The sequence below is a fragment of the Rattus norvegicus genome, chromosome 15 (assembly GCF_021556685.1).
Source record: "Rattus norvegicus strain SHRSP/BbbUtx chromosome 15, alternate assembly SHRSP_T2T, whole genome shotgun sequence".
Taxonomy (NCBI): domain Eukaryota; kingdom Metazoa; phylum Chordata; class Mammalia; order Rodentia; family Muridae; genus Rattus; species Rattus norvegicus.
The window spans coordinates 33,739,980-33,745,979 of NC_141548.1; positions in this window are offsets into that span (position 1 = coordinate 33,739,980).

Below are 6,000 nucleotides of genomic sequence, written 5' to 3' on the forward strand. Positions count from 1 at the left end.
TGCCGCTGCAGAGAGCCCGTGGGCAGCACCCCACGAGCGAACCTGAGCCTCGGGACCACAGGTAAGACCAAATTTTCTGCTGCAAGAAAGCTGCCTGGTGAACTCAAGACACAGGCCCACAGGAACAGCTGAAGACCTGTAGAGAGGAAAAACTACACGCCAGAAAGCAGAACACTCTGTCCCCATAACTGACTGAAAGAGAGGAAAACAGGTCTACAGCACTCCTGTCACACAGGCTTATAGGACAGTCTAGCCACTGTCAGAAATAGCAGAACAAAGTAACACTAGAGATAATCTGATGGCGAGAGGCAAGCGCAGGAACCCAAGCAACAGAAACCAAGACTACATGCCATCATCGGAGCCCAATTCTCCCACCAAAACAAACATGGAATATCCAAACACACCAGAAAAGCAAGATCTAGTTACAAAATCATATTTGATCATGATGCTGGAGGACTTCAAGAAAGACATGAACACACTTAGGGAAGCACAGGAAAACATTAATAAACAAGTAAAAGCCTACAGAGAGGAATCGCAAAAATCCCTGAAAGAATTCCAGGAAAACACAATCAAACAGTTGAAGGAATTAAAAATGGAAATAGAAGCAATCAAGAAAGAACACATGGAAACAACCCTGGATATAGAAAACCAAAAGAAGAGACAAGGAGCTGTAGATACAAGCCTCACCAACAGAATTCAAGAGATGGAAGAGAGAATCTCAGGAGCAGAAGATTCCATAGAAATCATTGACTCAACTGTCAAAGATAATGTAAAGCAGAAAAAGATACTGGTCCAAAACATACAGGAAATCCAGGACTCAATGAGAAGATCAAACCTAAGGATAATAGGTATAGAAGAGAGTGAAGACTCCCAGGTCAAAGGACCAGTAAATATCTTCAACAAAATCATAGAAGAAAACTTCCCTAACCTAAAAAAAGAGATACCCATAGACATACAAGAAGCTTACAGAACTCCAAATAGATTGGACCAGAAAAGAAACACCTCCCGTCACATAATTGTCAAAACACCAAACGCACAAAATAAAGAAAGAATATTAAAAGCAGTAAGGGAAAAAGGTCAAGTAACATATAAAGGGAGACCTATCAGAATCACACCAGACTTCTCGCCAGAAACTATGAAGGCCAGAAGATCCTGGACTGATGTCATACAGACCCTAAGAGAACACAAATGCCAGCCCAGGTTACTGTATCCAGCAAAACTCTCAATTAACATTGATGGAGAAACCAAGATATTCCATGACAAAACCAAATTTACACAATATCTTTCTACAAATCCAGCACTACAAAGGATAATAAATGGTAAAGCCCAACATAAGGAGGCAAGCTATACCCTAGAAGAAGCAAGAAACTAATCGTCTTGGCAACAAAACAAAGAGAATGAAAGCACACAAACATAACCTCACATCCAAATATGAATATAAAGGGAAACAATAATCACTATTCCTTAATATCTCTCAATATCAATGGCCTCAACTCCCCAATAAAAAGACATAGATTAACAAACTGGATACGCAATGAGGACCCTGCATTCTGCTGCCTACAGGAAACACACCTCAGAGACAAAGACAGACACTACCTCAGAGTGAAAGGCTGGAAAACAACTTTCCAAGCAAATGGTCAGAAGAAGCAAGCTGGAGTAGCCATTCTAATATCAAATAAAATCAATTTCCAACTAAAAGTCATCAAAAAAGATAAGGAAGGACACTTCATATTCATCAAAGGAAAAATCCACCAAGATGAACTCTCAATCCTAAATATCTATGCCCCAAATACAAGGGCACCTACATACGTAAAAGAAACCTTACTAAAGCTCAAAACACACATTGCACCTCACACAATAATAGTGGGAGACTTCAACACCCCACTCTCATCAATGGACAGATCATGGAAACAGAAATTAAACAGTGATGTCGACAGACTAAGAGAAGTCATGAGCCAAATGGACTTAATGGATATTTATAGAACATTCTATCCTAAAGCAAAAGGATATACCTTCTTCTCAGCTCCTCATGGTACTTTCTCCAAAATTGACCATATAATTGGTCAAAAAACGGGCCTCAACAGGTACAGAAAGATAGAGATAATCCCATGCATGCTATCGGACCACCACGGCCTAAAACTGGTCTTCAATAACAATAAGGGAAGAATGCCCACATATACGTGGAAATTGAACAATGCTCTACTCAATGATAACCTGGTCAAGGAAGAAATAAAGAAAGAAATTAAAAACTTTTTAGAATTTAATGAAAATGAAGATACAACATACCCAAACTTATGGGACACAATGAAAGCTGTGCTAAGAGGAAAACTCATAGCGCTGAGTGCCTGCAGAAAGAAACAGGAAAGAGCATATGTCAGCAGCTTGACAGCACACCTAAAAGCTCTAGAACAAAAAGAAGCAAATACACCCAGGAGGAGTAGAAGGCAGGAAATAATCAAACTCAGAGCTGAAATCAACCAAGTAGAAACAAAAAGGACCATAGAAAGAATCAACAGAACCAAAAGTTGGTTCTTTGAGAAAATCAACAAGATAGATAAACCCTTAGCCAGACTAACGAGATTACACAGAGAGTGCGTCCAAATTAACAAAATTAGAAATGAAAAGGGAGACATAACTACAGATTCAGAGGAAATTCAAAAAATCATCAGATCTTACTATAAAAACCTATATTCAACAAAATTTGAAAATCTTCAGGAAATGGACAATTTCCTAGACAGATACCAGGTATCGAAGTTAAATCAGGAACAGATAAACCAGTTAAACAACCCCATAACTCCTAAGGAAATAGAAGCAGTCATTAAAGGTCTCCCAACCAAAAAGAGCCCAGGTCCAGACGGGTTTAGTGCAGAATTCTATCAAACCTTCATAGAAGACCTCATACCAATATTTTCCAAACTATTCCACAAAATTGAAACAGATGGAGCACTACCGAATTCCTTCTACGAAGCCACAATTACTCTTATACCTAAACCACACAAAGACACAACAAAGAAAGAGAACTTCAGACCAATTTCCCTTATGAATATCGACGCAAAAATACTCAATAAAATTCTGGCAAACCGAATTCAAGAGCACATCAAAACAATCATCCACCATGATCAAGTAGGCTTCATCCCAGGCATGCAGGGATGGTTTAATATACGGAAAACCATCAACGTGATCCATCATATAAACAAACTGAAAGAACAAAACCACATGATCATTTCATTAGATGCTGAGAAAGCATTTGACAAAATTCAACACCCCTTCATGATAAAAGTCCTGGAAAGAATAGGAATTCAAGGCCCATACCTAAACATAGTAAAAGCCATATACAGCAAACCAGTTGCTAACATTAAACTAAATGGAGAGAAACTCGACGCAATCTCACTAAAATCAGGGACTAGACAAGGCTGCCCACTCTCTCCCTACTTATTCAATATAGTTCTTGAAGTTCTAGCCAGAGCAATCAGACAACAAAAGGAGATCAAGGGGATACAGATCGGAAAAGAAGAAGTCAAAATATCACTATTTGCAGATGACATGATAGTATATTTAAGTGATCCCAAAAGTTCCACCAGCGAACTACTAAAGCTGATAAACAACTTCAGCAAAGTGGCTGGGTATAAAATTAACTCAAATAAATCAGTTGCCTTCCTCTATACAAAAGAGAAACAAGCCGAGAAAGAAATTAGGGAAACGACACCCTTCATAATAGACCCAAATAATATAAAGTACCTCGGTGTGACTTTAACCAAGCAAGTAAAAGATCTGTACAATAAGAACTTCAAGACACTGAGGAAAGAAATTGAAGAAGACCTCAGAAGATGGAAAGATCTCCCATGCTCATGAATTGGCAGGATTAATATAGTAAAAATGGCCATTTTACCAAAAGCAATCTACAGATTCAATGCAATCCCCATCAAAATACCAATCCAATTCTTCAAAGAGTTAGACAGAACAATTTGCAAATTCATCTGGAATAACAAAAAACCCAGGATAGCTAAAGCTATCCTCAACAATAAAAGGACTTCAGGGGGAATCACTATCCCTGAACTCAAGCAGTATTACAGAGCAATAGTGATAAAAACTGCATGGTATTGGTACAGAGACAGACAGATAGACCAATGGAATAGAATTGAAGACCCAGAAATGAACCCACACACCTATGGTCACTTGATTTTTGACAAAGGAGCCAAAACCATCCAATGGAAAAAAGATAGCATTTTCAGCAAATGGTGCTGGTTCAACTGGAGGGCAACATGTAGAAGAATGCAGATCGATCCATGCTTATCACCCTGTACAAAGCTTAAGTCCAAGTGGATCAAGGACCTCCACATCAAACCAGACACACTCAAACTAATAGAAGAAAAACTAGGGAAGCATCTGGAACACATGGGCACTGGAAAAAATTTCCTGAACAAAACACCAATGGCTTATGCTCTAAGATCAAGAATCGACAAATGGGATCTCATAAAACTGCAAAGCTTCTGTAAGGCAAAGGACACGGTGGTTAGGACAAAACGGCAACCAACAGATTGGGAAAAGATCTTTACCAATCCTACAACAGATAGAGGCCTTATATCCAAAATATACAAAGAACTCAAGAAGTTAGACCGCAGGGAAACAAATAACCCTATTAAAAAATGGGGTTCAGAGCTAAACAAAGAATTCACAGCTGAGGAATGCCGAATGGCTGAGAAACACCTAAAGAAATGTTCAACATCTTTAGTCATAAGGGAAATGCAAATCAAAACAACCCTGAGATTTCACCTCACACCAGTGAGAATGGCTAAGATCAAAAACTCAGGTGACAGCAGATGCTGGCGAGGATGTGGAGAAAGAGGAACACTCCTCCATTGTTGGTGGGATTGCAGACTGGTAAAACCATTCTGGAAATCAGTCTGGAGGTTCCTCAGAAAATTGGACATTGAACTGCCTGAGGATCCAGCTATACCTCTCTTGGGCATATACCCAAAAGATGCCTCAACATATAAAAGAGACACGTGCTCCACTATGTTCATCGCAGCGTTATTTATAATAGCCAGAAGCTGGAAAGAACCCAGATGCCCTTCAACAGAGGAATGGATACAGAAAATGTGGTACATCTACACAATGGAATATTACTCAGCTATCAAAAACAACGAGTCTATGAAATTCGTAGGCAAATGGTTGGAACTGGAAAATATCATCCTGAGTGAACTAACCCAATCACAGAAAGACATACATGGTATGCACTCATTGATAAGTGGCTATTAGCCCAAATGCTTGAATTACCCTAGATCCCTAGAACAAACGAAACTCAAGACGGATGATCAAAATGTGAATGCTTCACTCCTTCTTTAAATGAGGAAAAAGAATACCCTTGGCTGGGAAGGGAGAGGCAAAGATTAAAACAGAGACTGAAGGAACACCCATTCAGAGCCTGCCCCACAGGTGGCCCATACATATACAGCCACCCAATTGGACAAGATGGATGAAGCAAAGAAGTGCAGACCGACAGGAGCCGGATGTAGATCGCTCCTGAGAGACACAGCCAGAATACAGCAAATACAGAGGCGAATGCCAGCAGCAAACCACTGAGCTGAGAATAGGTCCCCCGTTGAAGGAATCAGAGAAAGAACTGGAAGAGCTTGAAGGGGCTCGAGACCCCAAAAGTACAATAATGTCAAGCAACCAGAGCTTCCAGGGACTAAGCCACTACCTAAAGACTATATATGGACTGACCCTGGACTCTGACCCCATAGGTAGCAATGAATATCCTAGTAAGAGCACCAGTGGAAGGGGAAGCCCTGGGTCCTGCTAAGACTGAACCCCCAGTGAACTAGACTATGGGGGGAGGGCGGCAATGGGGGGAGGGTTGGGAGGGGAACACCCATAAGGAAGGGGAGGGGGGAGGGGGATTTTGCCCGGAAACCGGGAAAGGGAATAACACTTGAAATGTATATAAGAAATACTCAAGTTAATAAAAAAATAAAAAATAAACAAAAATAAAAAAAA